A 17,131-nucleotide genomic window follows, 5' to 3' on the forward strand; every position below is an offset into this window, starting at 1 on the left:
ATCCTTCTGAAGTCCTTCTGAGCTTCTGCTGGTGGTGGTCAGGGCCTGGAATGACATGCCTTCCAGTTTCTGAGGCAAGGCCAACACTGTCTGTACGATGACTTTGAGGGTTCTGGTGCACAAGAACTGGAGAGGAATGGCTGAAGGGACAGAGCTAAGAGAGTTGGAAGGAAGGCCGAGCAGGCAGGGCCAGCTGGAGGGACCTGCCAAGTGCAGCCAGTGGTGGAGGGAGGTGTGGGCTGCCCGTAGAGCCTCTGCCAACGTGCTGCCACCATCAGCTACTACAGGTTTAAAAGGTACTGTCCGAAGGCGAGGGCCTTTCCTGGAGAACAGCGAGAGAGGCACAGAAAATGAGGCCATCTTGGTGTGTTTTGACTTGAGAAGGTCTAAGAAGAAGGCTGAGGCTTTGAGGTTTTGGGACTGAGTCAGAAGCCACAGGATAAGGGGTCCCAGGTTTCTCTGTCTCTACTTCTCTTTGGAAGAGGAGAGGCCCAGAACTCTGCCCTTTATGGCCCATTTCTGACTTGAGAACCCTGATGTGGTAACACCTCCTTAGACCCTGAGGCCAGGCCATAGTGAAGACGTTTGTGCCTGGGACTTGGGGGACCAAAAGTCCGGTGCCACAATCTCTCCCAGTCCCGAGGCCCTGGGCCCAGAGCCACCAGCTCCTCCTTACATACTTTACCCCCAAGAGAAAAAGTGGAGACCTGACGAGCAGTCCCCCCCCACCGCCCTGGGCCCCTCACACAGTGCAGGGGGAACTGTGGGCTCTGCTCTCCCCAGGCAAGCTTCCATCGCTGGCTCCCAGTCCCCTGGCACCCCCAGTTTGCCCACTCATTCTCTCTCCCTCCCGAGCCTGGGGCCTTCTCACTCACCAGCCTGTTTACACACCAGGTATCTCATGCTTTATCTGCTCTCATTTTGAATTTGTAACTTTCACATAAACTTGAACAAAGCTCCTTTTGTTCCTGCACCCCACCCCAGGATCCCAATAAACTGGTTCCCTCCAAGGCGACTGGGCCAGGGCACAGAAGCCTTCGCCAAAAGGACTGTGTGTGCATGTGAACAAGCATGTTCGCACCTGCGAGGGAGTCCGTGTGTTTGTGTGTGAGTGCACTGCCCAGGCTGATGGAGGGAGGGTGTTTGGGAGAGCGAGCGAGCAAATTGTGGACATGGTGGGGACGGAAGGCAGAGCCCAGACACCACAGCACGGGCACAGGGCAGTCTGCCAGGGCACGAGAGGTGGTAGCCACGGAACATGGGTGTCAGGGCTGGGGGGGTAAACAGGGACAGAAGAAACAAAGGGCAGAGAGGAGCGGCAGGGCGGGCGGCGGAGCGAGGGGCCGGGGCTGGGCTCGAGCTAAGTGTAAGGCAGATAGATACAGGGATCGCATTATGGCGGTCCCGGGGCTGGCACAGCCGCACGCTTGGCCCCGTAATCCTGTTAGCCAGCAATCTCCATTCCGAAAGAGCTTCATTTCTTTGTGAATATTTGTAAACTAGATATCTAATGGAAAATTATAGGAAAATTATAGTGAAATTCATGACGGAGAAATCCGATTATCCCTAATTCAATTATGCCATCTTAGCCCACACAGCACATTTCCCATTTTTTTCCCATAAATACCGATGCCAGGGGTCCCGGTAATCAAATAAAATTGAAAATCATCTTCCCATTAAATTCAATTAGCCGCAATTTCTAAAGCCTATCAGAGATTTTAATTACTAAATTATAAAATTCTCCAATGCTAAATTGAAACCAAAAAAATTGCACATCCTTATATTTCATAGAAAAGAAAAGGGCCAGCAAAATCCTTGAAAAATGCCCTTCTCTCTGTGCCCAGCTCCAAAGCAGGTGCCCCACCTGGAGGTACCGCACATCACTGCCTACTTGCCCAGCTGGGGATGAGCTTACTGGGCAGAGGACCGGACCCTGTCGGGGGGGACTGGGGGCTGAGGCATATTAATTTAGCAGAGGAGCAGACCACGCCAAGCCCATGAAGCTTAGGGCTGGGCTGGCCTCCGGAGAGGACCTGCCTCCCTTACTGGCGTCCTGACTGCTGAGAAGCCCTCCACTCTGTCCCTGACCGAGAAGGCTGTAATTGCCACCGTCTTGGCCCTTGGACGGGGCTCAGGCTCAGGTCACAGCTTGGCCTCAGGGCTCTGCATGGTTCTAGGGCAGCAGACCAGAGGCAGCTAGCTTCTTACCCAAGCGCCAGCTCTCTAACCACCCTGCCAGCCCCCAGACGGCCCGGGGCTGGGTCAGAGGTAGGACGACGGAAAGGAGCCTGGTGTCAAGGGTAGACAGATATCCTGGGGACAGTTCCACGGCCCTGAGGCTTCTCCAGAGCATTCCCAAGGGTCATGGGTCCTAGAAGAAGAGTCCCACCCTCCTAGGAAAAGAGCTAAAGATTGACATGGTCCAGATCTGGCCTCTCCCTATACTTCTAGCTCATTCCTTCTGGGGAGCCAACAACCCTGAACTGACCAGAAGGCCTATCCCTGCCCCACGGGAGAGCGCATGCTTTCACCCCATCTAGCTTTAGGGAAGTGCTGGCCACAACCCCCAACGGGAGCCCTTCCTCTCTCACCCCTCCCCCACCCAGACCACTTACCCTGCTCTAAAGGCTGCTCTACCAGTCAGAAGAGCCTGGGGAGGAAGCATCAGTGGTGGCATACAGTGACCCCAGGGCTGAAACCCCAAGTGGGCGGCTGGGTGGGCAGCGGCTGGGTCCGGCGGTTTCGGGGCAGCCAGCAGTCGAGTTGCGGCAGCCCAGCACCCAGGGAGCAGGTTTAATTTGCCAGGCAGTCAGGAGTGCCAGCAAGGGGAGGCACCCGCAAACAAAACAAAAACAAAAAAGTTAATTATCTTTGGCTTTTTCTTAATAAATATCCAAACTGGCCCGGCCGGATCCTCCGCTTTGGAGGGAGAGAGAAGGAGGAAAAAACCCCAAACCAAATCCAACAGACACTCATTCTCTCCTGTCTACCTTTCCCTTTGTCTCTTGCCCTTGTATTTATCTCTTATCAGAGGCAGTAAGTTTCACATTAATTTCCAAATTTTGCAAGTGCTAGAGAGTGTGCTCAAAAGCTTTGGGGGAAGAAAGAAACAATTTGGGGTGGGAAGAGGAGGGTGTGAAGAAAGAGGCAGGTAGGTGGGAAGGAGAGGGTGAGAAGGAACAGGACAGCAGCGAAGGAGGGAGTGAAAGATGGAAGGAGAGACGGAGAGCGTATGATTCAGGGAACCAAGGGAGCCGCGTTGCCCCTGTGGGCACGGCCCACAGCCTGTGGCCCCAGCCTGGGCAGGGACCTGCTCTGGAATGTTGTGTTGGCATTTTATTCCAGTCACAATTATCGGCTACGGGAGATATAGAGATTTCTCATTTTAAAATTCTGAAACTACCAGGTCTCCCTGGCCACTTCAGCTGCCCTGCTGCCCCCGCTGGTTTCTGTGCCGACCCTCCCTGCCTGCCACTTGGCCGGGGAAGAGGAGGTCCGAGGGGAGGGAAGCTGACTGTCCTTCTGAGGGGTGTGAGGTTTTTCTGTCTGTATGGAATCACAAGTGTGCCTGGGAAGAGAGGTGTGTGTTGCCACCTGGGCCTACGTGTTCGGATGGTGCTCATACACGCCTGAGCCCATGCTATTGCAAACCTGTGTCATGGCATGTGCATTGCAAGGCGTGGGAGGGGGGGCGGGGGGCAGCTGGGACATTGGGCAGTCCCGCACAGAGCAGTGGCTCTGGAGACCCACTCCCTCGGTTCAAATCCCAGCTCTGTCACTCACTGGCTGTGCAACCTTAATCAAGTCCGGGATCCTCTCTGAGCCTCCACATTCTCAGTATCGGAGGGAATAATAATTGGTGACTACTGCCTAAGGTCGGGGGTCGAGGGGAATGGGGAGTGACTGCTAATCTCTGGGTGATGGGAACATTCTCAAGTAAGATAGTGGTGATGGTTGCACAACTTTGTGAATTGTACATTTGCATGTAAATTATATCTCAATAAAAGCGATTATTAAAAAAATAAGTGGGGACCAAAGGGGGAATAACAACAGCACTTACTGCGTCGACTTGTCGTAAGGGCACAGTACAGAGCCTGGCACAGGGTAAGCACTCAATGAGGATTATTGATTAGTGACTCATGTTGGTCTGGGCGGATGGGTTGGCCTAGGGCCTGGGCTGGTGTCCATGAAAGTATACTGCTGGGTGCTTACAAACGTCTACCTGGGCCCCTGGTGCCCAGCCAGCAGGCTGTCAAGCAGCTGAGCTGCCCCTGTACTTGTTCGGGGCTCCTGGGCGGCTGCTCCCTGGCAGGGATAGGAGAGTGTATGCCCTCCTCCTGCCTCCCGGCCCGGGTCCCGGGAGAGGAGGCTGCCCACTGTGGCAGGCGGACTGACGTTCACTCTCTCCATCTCACAGAGCACTCATATTTTCCGTGTGCAGCAGACCGTGAATTCACCTTCATACTAGTTACAGGGTTATTTAGCTTCTCCTGATACTGACAATCACCAAACTTTAATTCGCTGCTTGTCTTCTCCCTGCTGTGCCCTCTGCCCACCCCCCAGATCCCTGGGAGACGATGGGAAGGACCTCGCCCGGCCTCCTCTTGCCAAAGCTTACCCTGCGGAGTGATGGAGTGATGGCGGGGCGTGGGGCGGTGGTCAGATGGAGAAGATGACGGGCAGAGTGCGGGGAGAGAGACCAGTGCGGGAGAGTGGAAGTACCGGGGCTAGGGGACCTTCCGTCCTGCTCCTCGGGCCTGACACTAATGTATTCAACCCGACATCCGGCCTGTTGTGAATGAAGACTCGGCAGACAGAGCTGCTTGTCTGAGGGCCGGCAGCCCCAGCCAGGACCTACGGGCCAGGACTCGCTGAGCTCCCAGGACCCGGCAGCTGGCATGGACCGGCTCCTTCGCCTTCTGCTAGATGAGCAAGTGGCCCTCAGGGAACTGACCAGAGGGAGCTCATTCTTACCAAGCAGAGAAGCCAGCTCTCATTCTTTCCCGCCTCCCCCCGCCAGGGTCCTGCCAGGCTGAACCGTCTGCCCTGCAGAGGATTCTCTGCAGACTGCTGCCCTGTCACTGTGCCACACCTCTCCCACCTTGATGATGGTAGGTGGGTCTGTTCAGAGCTCCTCCCAAATCAGATGGGGAACAGAGACTCTGAGACATCTGCCACCAAGCACCCAAATCACAATCCCACGACCAGAGCAGGAGACAGGGCCCGAACTGGGCGTCCGAGGGCCTGCGCCCTTGCCCGCTGGGGAAGGCTGCCGCTGCCCTGCGCCCATAGCCGGCCCCAGCAGGAACTTGGTCTCTCTCTCCCTTTGGCTTCAGCAGGTCCCCTTCTTTCTGTCTCCCCTGTGCTTCCACACCCTTTCCCAGGGGTGGGTCCAGCTTCCAGAAGGTCCCCTGGCCCAGTTGGCTCAGGGGCCAGGCAAACCAGAGAGCTCAGACTCCTCCTCTTCCTAGCCACTCCCCACCTCCTGATGACCACCCTCTTTCCCCCAAAGCCTCCCAGGTGAGGGAGGGAGCTACAGTTTGTTCTGAGGACCATTTGGTGGGTGGAGCCAGGGGACTCTTATACCCCAAATCCAAGCTGGGGCCATCAGCCACTCATCAGGCAGAGTCCCAGAAGCAGGGTGCCGAGCTGAGAGGACTCATGAAGACCACAGTCCTGGCGAGGACCTGGGCTGGGGAGCTTGGATAAAGCAGAGGCCGGGTGCAGGGCGGGGGTAGGGGCAGAGCCAGCAGGGGAGAGGCAGGGAAATCCACGGAGGGATCAAGCTGTATCTCTGCTTCCTTCCGGCCTCATCCGACTGCCCCGCCCCTGCTGGCCAGGCCATGAGGGAAGTGGCCTCGATGGCCTGGGCAAGAAAGATGTCAACGGGACTGATGGCAGAGATGGGAGAAGGGGTTTGTTGACTGCAAACTGTCCATTATGGCTCAGATTATAAGCATATTGCACAGGGCTCTCTGCACGATGCCGAGGAAATCCAATACGCTGAAAGGTTAATGCAATCAATTAGGGTGACAAGGAAGTAAAGTAAAGCCTTCGGAGTAGATGAAAAGGAGAGAGAGAGAGAGAGTGAAAGAGAGAGAGGGAGAAAGAGAGAGAGAGAGAGCGCCATGGAGTTGGGCTGTAGCAGTATGGGTGGAGGGAAGGCGAGGAGGAAGAGAGACCAGTGGGATGCACAGAGAAGGCTGGAGGGGAGAGAGGGGTGTAAGAAGGCCAGGAGCCCATGAAAAGAGGGGAGCAAAGGAGGCAGCAGCAGAAGCGCCAGGAGAGGGCGGCCAGCGGCCTGTACCAGGACACAGCTCCCGTCTCAGACCTCTGACCGCGGCACAGCTTCATTCTCTCCCCCCACATCCTCTCTCCCTGCCGGCCTTGCCTTGGGGGGGTGGGGCTGGCTCCCACAGGAGCTCACAGCACCAGCGATGTGTCAGAGCAGCCTTGGTCTCCGCCCCTGAGCAGAGCAAGGGCCCACCATGCAGCCTCCTGCTTCCCTCTGGGAGCAGCAGCACCCGAACACAACCTGCACGGCTCCCCCCAGCCCTCAGCCCCGAGCTCCTGACAGAGAGAGAGAGACCGTCAGGACCCCTTCTACAGACGGAGAAACTGATGCCCAGAGAGGTTAGGCAGCGTCCCAGGCCCTGGCAGCAGCCGTGGAGGACCCAGGTGGACCTGAGATCCCCGCCCACTCCTAGCAGAACGACGGAGGAGTTAGGGGCTTCACCTTCTCCAAGACGTCAGACTGGGAGGTCTGGGGACAGGGGTGGGGACCTCCATGGAGAGGAGGACGGAAGGCTTGAGAAGGCCCCAGGCTAGACACTGTCAGCTACACTAACTCACTTATTTGTCTCAATAACTCTGCAAAGTAGATACTCTGTTCACCTTTCAGAAGAGGACAAGGAGGATCTGAGAATTTGCTAACGGCTACAGGGGGTGCCGGGAGCAGGAGCTCTGAAGAAACAGTGGCTGTTGAGGAGAGGACAAGCGAGGACTCCTCGGTGGGTAGGACTGGGCAGAGGATGAGGCCCCACAGAGGAGAAAGAGAGAGAGAGAGAAAGAAAGAGGGTGGCCCCCATCGATAGGGCTGCAAGCAGCCTACAACCTCAGGACAGGGCTCTCAGACAGCTGCCCGGCCCCTTGGAGCAACCCCACAAAAGAAGAGAACCAAGAGCACAGGGCAGAATGATGGCTGCACAACATTGTGAAAGTTCTCAATGCCAGGGAACTGTACACTTTAAACATTGTTACAATGTTAAATTTCATGTTTTGTATATTACCACTTACAAAGAGAGAGAGAGAGAGGGAGGGAGCAGAAGGCAGGAGCCAGCAAGCTTTTTCTGTTAAGGGCCAGATGGTAAATATTTTAGGCTTTGCAGGCAAACATCCTCGGTTGTAGCTACTGACTCTGCCATTGTCGAGTGAAAGCAGCCAATACAGAAAACGAGTGGGCGTGGCTGTGTGCCAATAAAACTTTATTCACAAAAGCAGCCAGTGGACCACATTTGGCCTGAGGGCTATATATATTTTGCCAAGTCTTGCTCCAGAGAATGGAAACACTTAGGGCTGACTTTGAGGACCAGGGATGCCAGGCTCTGCCCCACTGTCTGGAGGACAGAAGTATCCAGTCTGGACCTTACCAAGAAGTAGAGGGAGGGGACGGGCAGAAGCCTCAGGAGAAAGCCAGGTTGTCATTATCAGGAGGGGACGGAGAAAAGGAAGGGAACAAGAGCAAGTGCCGGCATGGAAAAAGAGATGTCCAGGACCCCGTCCATTCGCCCCAGCTCCCATCATCCCATGAGCCTTTCACTGTGCTGCGGATTCTCAGGGATGGTATCCTGGGGAAGAGCCTTGCAAGCTCCCAACATTCTAGGCGTCTCGATGCCATGAGAGAGGTGTGAGGCCGTAGCAAAGTAAGAGAGGAGGACGGAGTGGAGCAGTGGGCTGGGCTGGGCTGGCCAGCAGGGACGCCAGGGGAGAGGAAGGCGAGGGGAGAGGCCTGGGGAGCAGAGCTGTAACCAGGGTGGTGCTGGTGGCAAAGGGAGGAATCCATGGGCCCCAGCGAGAGTGCAGGGCGCGGGCCGGGCCTGCCCTACACTGGCCGCCTCTGATCACGTTTGCAGGGCCACTGCCCGCCGGCACAGACAATGCTTGGGGAGCCTTTGAAGTCCGAAAGGGATGCCGCGGTGGGAGCCTCTCCAATCGCTTCCCTTCCCCCGTCCTCTGGGGGGGGAGGGGGCCAGCAGGACAAAACCCGGAGCTGGTCGCAGCCGGCCCAAACGCGGGAGACAAAGGGAAAACAAACAGGTTTGGAGCCAGGCGCACGGTGCCTTGTCTGTCCCCCGCCCCGCGGAGCAGGGATGATGGATGGCCGCAGCCAGCCAGCTCGCCTGCCGGGCAGGCCCCGCTATTTACATAACACTGGCGTTCCACCGGTCACCTCTGACATGGCACTGCCTGGGGCCTAAGGCCCGGTGGCCCCCGAGGTTCCTGGAGCCACTCGGGGTCTGAGGCAGCCTGTGAAGGCCCAGCCATGCCTGGGGAGCCCTGGGCCTGGCGAAGGGGCAAGACAGTAACCTCTCCGGGCTCAGGGCCTGGGCCTCCTCCCTGCCAGCCTCTCGTGGAGGAAGGAGGAGGCCTCTGGGGGCCGGCAGCCTCCACGGACAGCGAGGCTCCCCACGCACGAGGTACAAGCAGAGCTTCCAGGGAGAGCCGGCAGCTGGCCCCACGGCAGGCAGACTGAGCTGTGCCTGGTACCACTGGGCGGGCGAGCCCTGGCACGACAGATGCCCCGTGGCCCCAAGCTGCCTTGAACATATTCTGTGCCCAAAGTCTGCAATCCAGGTGTCCCCAGCCCACTTCCAGTTTAGGAGCCAAGGTGAGACGTTCCTACTGAGGCCACCTTTCCCACCACGTTCCAGTGGGCAGTACAGCTCCAGTTCTCGGTCTTCATCGTCCCAACCCTTCCTGGACGCTTGGCATGACCAGCCCCAGCCCAGGGGGCCACTTCATAGGCCAGAGCTCCCCAGTGGGGAAAGGACACAGGACCGGGCAAGGGGGCTCAGGCCTTACCTCGTAGGGGGTCCTACAGGCTCCTCCTTTGCAGCAGGGGGCGTCACTTCATCCTGAGGAGGGAGAGAGAGGAACCGTGAGCCTTGCGAAGCGGGCCGCCTGCCACTCTGCTGGAGGCCCAAGGGCTCCCGCCACCTCTGGGCCTCGGGGCTAATGCTCTAGGGCTGGCCAAGGGAGTCGAGAATTCAGATGCACTGAGCGGGCACCGATTTTGTCCCATTTAAGTATATGCCAACCAAAATTTGAAAAAGTTCAGGACGCGGCAGGGGCTGATCGTGGTGGAAATACGGTCCTCGGGAAACCCTGACCAGAGACCAGAGGCAGAGGTGGGAGTGTGTGGGTGGAGGTGCTCCTGTGAGCTACAAGCCGAGTGTCGGGGCCTGGGGACAATGACAGAATCCAGCAGCACCCACTCCTTTACTCTCTTTCCCCAGCCCCTGAAAATAAAGGTGACAGGTGCTAAGCTGTTCACTACAGCCAAGTGGGTGACCTAGAGGGTCCAGAGTGAGCCAGGGGCCACGGCACCTGAGAAGCCTCAACTCCCGGGAACAGGCTGCTGATAGCACCTTCCACCCTGGGGTCCTATCCATGAGTCACAGCAACCCACCATGCAGCCCACAGGAGAGGGTCAACGGCGCAACACTGTCGGTCTTTGCTCAACTCACTACGTACTCGGCCCAGCTCGCCAGACTCGGGCCCTCCTCCTTGGAGTGAGTTTGGGAGCCATGGTCAAACGGGACAGACTCCCTATGTGAATAGAAAACCCAAGGAGCCCTCTGCCTGCTGACCTGGGACTCCCTGCTCTGGCCTGTGCCAGGTCCTGCCAATCCCAGCCCCACCCCCTGGCCTCCGAACTCGACCCACATTAAGAAAGCGTTTTCTCTTTATTGTGTTTTTTCCTCCCCAATCCCTCCTTTGTGGCTTATCAATGATGCAAGAGGAATAACACCAATTTCCTTAGGCTGTGTAATCCCCAAATCAGATTGGGGGATTGAGAGAGGTGAGGTGACCTTGTACAGGGCTCCCGGAATGCCACCCAACCCTGCTGACCGCCCGCCCTTCTCAGGCCATCTTTAGACAGATAATATTAATTGTACTTGACACGTTCTCCTAAGGAGGAACGGGTCCCTCTGCCAGCTTTTGCTGCCTTTGCCGAGCTGCCCGGGCAGAGGGTGCACAGCAGGAAGAGCCCTCTGTGCTAGCTAGACACAGGGCCCTGGTGGGCATCAAGCAGAAGGGGAGGGTGGCCCCTTGGGCCTCTGACACCCACCCATCTAACCCAGATGGTGAGAAGCTGGGGGGTCTGCAGAGAACTGGGCTGACCTAGATAGGGGGCAGCAGAGAGAAGGGGGGGCCAAGGTGGAAGGGGGCAGAGGTCAGAAGAGTGGATAAAGGAGGAAGTAGGAGAGGAGAGCTGGAGGAAGTGGGGACCCCACAGGGCGGGGCCATGGGGCCAGGGCTGGAGCCCCTGGGCTCCCCTGAGCAGGGCCAGGCAGGCCTGGCTGTCAGAGCGCACACCCTACCAGCCAGCCCAGGGACCCCGCAGACGGCCGCGCTGTCCTGTCCGTCCCAGACTTGCCCGCCTGAGATCTCTCCGGGCGCTTGGGCCAGCCTCCCTTGAACCCCCAAAGCCCCCCAACTCCACAACTCCAGTATCTCCCTTCTTCCACCTTTTTCTCCCCTCCCATTCTCCCCGGCAACTGTGCATTTATTAATTCATGAGGCACTAATTAGTTCTTTGTTTAATTTTGTGTTAAACAGACTGACCGGAATGATAACGACTTGCAGCGCAGTGTTGCCGTCCCCAACCAACCCTGTTTTCTGACAACAAGGGAGCGCGGGGGACCGGAGCGCTGAACCCAAATCCCCCAGCAGTTGCACTTCATTAAGTCAAAATGTGACAAGAAGCTTAGAGAGCAACTTGCAGATCTGATCACACAGAACAATCGGAGAGGAAACTTTCTAGGAGTCGGTCGGGGAGGAGGAGGGACAGGGAGGGGCGGAGGTAGATGTTTCTGTGTGTGCAGACCAGGACGAGTTGAACAACTGGGGTTCCATCCCTCACCTGACCCCCACCCCTGCCCCCCTGCGCCGGGCAGGTGGCCTGGCTGATGGGAGGAGCAGAAAGGTTGTATCCGTCTATCCGGGTGGGATCTGGGACACTGGGTGTGTTCTAGAACCCCAGTGGGGACCTGAGAAGTTCAACTTCATCTCTGGATTCTTGCCTGGGCATCTTCTCCTGTCTCTTTCTCTCTGCCTCTCACTGTTCCTGCTGTCTGGTGGCGGCCTGTGTGAGTGAGTGACAGCACACACCCAGGGCTGGGCAAAGCATCAGAAAGACGCTGTGGTTAAGGAAGGATTCTGTAAGGCCAGGAGACAGGTACAGAGCAGGAAAATGCACAGGATTGCCAGAGACTCAACACTTAGAAAGGCTGAAGTTAAGCACATCCTCACTGGCTAAGAAAGAGAAGGAACATGCTCAGGAATCAGAACCAACATATCCATTCTCTGCCAGTTGTCCATCCACCCACCCATCCATCCATCTATCCACCACCCATCCAACATCGTCCACCATCCATCCATCCACCACCCATCCATCCGCCACCCACCTACCCATCCACCAGCCACCCATCCATCCATCCACCACCCATCCATCCATCCACCATCCATCCACCATCATCCATCCATCCACCATCCATCCACCATCCATCCATCCACCATCCACTCATCCACCACATATCCATCCACCACCCATCCATCCACTCATCCATCCATCCATCCATCATCCATCCATCCATCCACCCATCCACTCATCCATCCATCCATCCATCCATCCACCATCCATCCATGTTCTTTATTCTAAGTACTCTGACCATAAAAACGAGGACCAAGAGGTTGAGTTCTTCACAGAGGCACATGGAAAATTAGAACCTGAACCAGGCGCTGGAGCAGTCAGGCTGTGGTGGCTGTGGGCGGGCAGCTGAGCCAACAACAACAGCCTGTGACCACTGCCTTCTGTCCATGTAAAAAAGCAGGATGCCCACCCCCGACATGTCCAGCTGCTAACCCCCTCTGTTCATGGCGTGAATGAGGACAGGTGAGGTCGAAGTCAAGCCCTGCCCCAGTGTAGAGGCAGGACGCCGCCTTCCTTGGACCTGGTCCTCGTCCCCCAAGTTGTGCAGCGTCTTGCATATGGACAAGAACGTGAGCCCGCTCATGTGCGAAGATCCTGTTGCCTTCTTCCCATTGGTCGCTGCACCTGCCCAGGTGGGGCCTGACCTTCCCTCTGAGAGCCCGTCCAGGCAGCCCATGGTCCAAGGAAGAGTCTGCTGGCCGGCCTTGCCCGTGCCTTCCCCTGGCCGGGCCTGAAGCACGGGGGTCTCTCACCCCAGCCTGGAAGCCCTGCGCTGGCTTCTGTTAATTTGCTGTTAGGCTGCCTAAGCAAACCAATTAAAACTAATCATTAATTATAAAAGAGAGCAAGAAGAGAGCAGAGAGGGTGAAAGACGGAGATGGGAAGGAGGAAGAGGGAAAGTGGGATGGAGAGAGAAGACCCAGGGAGCTGAAGGTGGGGAGTCATGGGCCTGGGAGCTGGGCGGGACCAAAGGTTTCCCCTGCCCAAGAGGTGCTGGAGTGCAGGGAGGGCGGGAAGGCGGGCAAGGATGGCGGAGAGGGGGCTGCCACAGGCCAGGGGGAGGAGGGAAGGCCAGGAGAGGCGGGCAGGGGCAGAGGGAAGGGTGGACAAGCTGCTGGGACCAGCGTACCAGGACCCGAAGTGGCCTCATCCATGTGCAGTCCCTTCTGGCTGGAGCGACCAACTCCCCAGGACTCGGCTTCTGAGAGTCTCACCCCTGGCTCCTGGGCTCCATATTTATGAGGCTCGGCTGATTATGCAGCACGGAGCCAGGCTCCTCGTCCCTGCTGCCCCTACCTGCTCCCAGCCCTCGCTGGCCACGGAGGCCCGGGACAGCTGTCGGGCTGCCATCTACCCCCTCACGCTGTCTCCTGCCCCCGCCCCCACCCGCACACACCCTCTCCCTGGTCGGGCCCTTTCACAGGGCTGAGGCCATGTCAGCCCGGCAGCCTGAGGAGGGGGGCAGCACAGACAACAAGGGGCAGCGTCATGGAAACGGGCACTTTCCCCCAGAAATATTCTGTTTGGCCTCCTTCCTGCATTGAGGAGCTGTCAGAAGCCTGAGGGAGAGCCACACCACCCCGGGGCCAGGCGTGACAAAACCTATTTTCTGCCTCAAATTTGATTGATTAAAAAACTTTTTAGGAAAACCATGTTAAAAGAGTGAAAAAAGAGAGAGAGGGGAGAGAGAGAGAGAGAGACAGAGAGAGGGAGAGGGAGGGAGGGAGAAACAGAGGGGAGCAGAAAGACAGAGAGAATAGACCCACACCCAGGGGAGAAGGGCCCAGGAGAAAGGCCACAGGCAGGGGCAGAGCGGTCTCCCTGGCAATGCCGCCAGGGAATGCGTGTCAGCGGGACAGCCACAGCACAACCAGGCAAAACAGAAAGGTCAAAAGAGGCCTGAAACTTTTACACAGCGGTTAGCGGGACAATGAGGGGCGAGGGGCCGCGCAGTCCAGCAGGTGCCGGATCCGGGCGGGGCGGTGGCCATGGTGGGTCGCCTGTCTCAGCCTGGGGACAGGAGCAGGCCGGTGGCAGGTGCGGGTGGCCGCCAGCACCAGAAGTTGAGCCGGACCCTGGATTGGCTCTGGGAGTTCCCAGAGTCCAGGCTGGGGTTTGGCCAGCGTCCTGAAGAATCTGTCCAGGGTCAAGAGGGAGGCTCTAGTCATTTGGGGACAGGAATGGGGCTTTCCCACCTCGGTCTCTCAAGCCCTGGCTCAGGGAACATTTTTCAATGAACAAATAAATAAGGTGGGAGGCACTTAGCTGACCCCACCCTGCAGTGGGGGGAACCTTTGCTGGTTCAATACCAGCCTCGGGCCTCACGCTCTCTTTCCTCCCCATCGCAGACCTGCGGGACCTGGCCTTCCATTCCTCCGCTGGGTGCTGTGCTGCATGGTCCACTGTGTGGTCCCATTACAGAAACAGACAGACCTGGCCTGACCTGGACGGGATGGGAGACCCTGCTTACTTTCTTGGGGCTCCTTCCAGGAGAAGAGGCAGCTTCCCCACCCCTCCTGAGACCCCACAGGAAGAAGAAACTCCTTCACTTCCCAGAAGGTAGGGGTGCCTCGGCCCTACCCAGCAGGACCCGTCCTCTCCCCAGGAATAGGGGTCCAGGTTGGCGGCCAAGTTTGTTCTCTCTCTGTCTGAGGTCAAAAGTCAGGGAGAGGAGTGGTTCTGGCCAAGGAATCAGCAAGGTTTCTCCAGGGTGCCGGATTGGCAGAGCATCCAATCTGGGCTCTGCCAGCTCAGGGCTCAATTCAGCTGAGGCAGTGCCTCGCTGGACACACAGGTACATTCTGCAGACAGACGCACAGAAATAGGACACCACTCCAAACCTTGCCGCAGCCCTCTGCCAGGTAAACTGACCCTCGGTCTCTCCCCGTCCCTGCTCCACAGCGATCATCAGGTATTGCTGGAGCCCATTACTGCACGCCTGACACTGTGCTAGGCACGAGGAAGACAAGGTGTGCGGCAGATGGGAGGAAGGACAGAGGCGGTGAGCCTGGGGTTGGCAGCCTGACTCTGCCACGTACCGCCACGTGACCTGCTGGGGCAGCCTGCTTCATGTCTCTCAGCCTCAGCCTCTTCAGCTGAGACATGGGGATGCAAGAGTCCCCGCCGCAAACATAGTTCCTTCGGTACCTATTTCTTCAGCACCCACTGTATGCCAGAAGCCGTCCCAAACCCGGAGCCCCGAGGGAGAGGAAAGACAGCCCTCAGGGAGCCTCCGTTCTCGTGCTGTCGGGAAGAGTCCCTGAACCAGTGCTCCGCACTATGGTCTGGCACATGGGAAGTGCTCAACACCTGTTGCCTGCTGTCAGCTTTCAGGGTGCCTGCCTCTCAGAAGCCAGGGAGAGGTCCAGTGCTCCCACTTCTAGGTACACACCCAAGAGAATGGAAAACAGGAACTCAAACAAAAACGTGTACGTTAATGTTCGCAGCAGCTCTATTCGCCATAGCCAAAGGGTGGACCCAACCCAGAGGTCTGTCCACTAACCGACGACCGGATCACAACATGTGGCATGACTGTACAAAGGAGTTATGATTCATCCATTAAAAAAAGAATGAAATTCTCACAGATGCGACAATCAGGATGAACCTTGAAAACATTTATGCTCGGTGGGAGGAGTGTCTCATATTGTACAGTTCTGTTTCTATGAACTATCCCGTAGAAGCAAATCTGCAGAGACAGAGAGTTGATGAGTGGTTGTCAGGGGCCAGGGGAGGGGGCATGAGCAGTGACTTTTCAGGGGTCTAGAGTGTCTGGGGTGATGAAAAAGTTCTGGGAATTGGATATTGGTAATGGTTGCACAACATTGTAACTGTCCCTAATGCCACTAACTTGTACAGTTTCAAATGGTTACAATGGTAAAGTTTGTTGTGTGAAATTTATGCAATTTACCCACTAGAGTCTAATGATGAAGAAAGGGCGCAGCAGGAAGAGAGGGGAAGGCTCTTCCCAAGCGTCAGCCCAGCAGGGGGGCGGGAAGGTGAATCACCCCAATCTCGGGTGGGTCCTCTTTCCCTCCTGTCCTCCAGAACGCATCCACTACTGCCCGACGTGTGCCTAGGCCTCCACAAGACCTTGCAAGGAAAAGACAATATAAGGATGGCTGGGATGACTCCAGTGATGGGCCTCCCCTTAGGACATGTCACTCAAGTGCCTATGATGATTCTGTATCCCTAGTACTACAGGTCCCCTGAGCGCGTACACACGCGTACACACACACACACACACACACACACACACACACACACACACACACTGCATCTCCTCCCACGTGTGGGTCCCAACACACACGGCCCAGCCCATCCGTCTCTGCCAGGCTCCCAGATAAATCCTGCTTCTGCCCAGCATCCGGGGGCGACAAGCTGCCCTCCGGATGCAGAAGGAGGGTCTGAGTCAGTGACTGTTCCACCGCAGGGCTCTAGGGCTCCCCAAGCTTGGGGAGTTCCACCTGGCAGGGAAATCCTAGGATAACCAGAGCCAGGCCCTGGGGGCGGTCCCCCAATCCTCACTCCGCCCACCCGCCTGCTCCTGAATGCTGCGCACACAGAAACCCTTGCCTTGGCCCCGGAACTGTCAGGAGATCAACAAACAAAAGCTGCTTCTTGACAGGGAGTCATTTATATTTTAGCTTCGTTCCATTATCCTAACGAACCCTTCATCAGCAGATGCAATATTAACAGCAGAAAATCAGCTCATTACATCTGGGGGGATTTCATCAAGACGGCAATCATGTATGCAGCTCCCCAAACCTGTGAGAGGCCAGTGTGGCTGTTATTTATTTATTTTGTTACTTATTTATTTAATTTTAGGGGGTTCTTTCCACATAATTGCACCGCACCTCAGATCTTTAATAAATAATTTGTAGGTCCTGCACCGCCGACAGCTTTGCTTTCTGCCACGGGAGCCTGAGTTAGCCAAAATATTTACCAATATTTAAAAGTCGTTAGAATCAGGAGGGAAATGGGGCGGGGGTACTTCATTCTTCTAGAAGCAGCCAGGCGTGGGGCATCGGTGCCTGGCCTTCACGCCAGCCCTTCTACCCTGTCTCTTGGTCTGAGGGAAGCTGTCTAGACTGGAAGTTTCTGGTGGGCAGGCCCACATCGCTTCTCTGGACTCACTTAGTTTGATTTTAATTTTATTTTTTTTTCTTATTTTCCAAGTGAGAGGAGGGGAGATAGAGAGACAGACTTCCGCATGTGCCCCTACTGGGGTTCACCCGGCAAGCCCCCTGCATCTGAGGCCATGCTTGCAACTGAGCTATTTTTAGCACCTGAGGTGAAGGCTCCATGGAGCCATCCTCAGTGCCCGGGACCAATGCGCTCCATCCAGCTGTGGACTCACTTACTTTGAACAAGGGATTCCCAGGGGCTCTGATAGAGGGGCACGGCTATCCCTAAGGA

General features: G+C 56.7%; 1 protein-coding gene across 6 annotated transcripts in view; it reads right to left on the reverse strand.

Annotated features, from left to right (window-relative positions):
* The window catches only part of CASZ1 (castor zinc finger 1), a 150,602-nt gene that overhangs the window by 58,922 nt on the left and 74,549 nt on the right, over positions 1-17,131 (reverse strand). For 5 of the 6 annotated variants that reach the window (XM_066375046.1, XM_066375047.1, XM_066375048.1 and 2 more), the window contains exon 3: positions 9,082-9,134. The gene's annotated coding sequence lies outside the window, so the exon portion shown is untranslated. Of the gene's footprint in view, positions 1-2,615; positions 2,729-9,081; positions 9,135-17,131 lie in introns of those variants that run through there. The other variant, XM_066375052.1, reaches the window with a different exon arrangement.

Source organism: Saccopteryx leptura, chromosome 3 (assembly GCF_036850995.1).
Source record: "Saccopteryx leptura isolate mSacLep1 chromosome 3, mSacLep1_pri_phased_curated, whole genome shotgun sequence".
Classification (NCBI taxonomy): domain Eukaryota; kingdom Metazoa; phylum Chordata; class Mammalia; order Chiroptera; family Emballonuridae; genus Saccopteryx; species Saccopteryx leptura.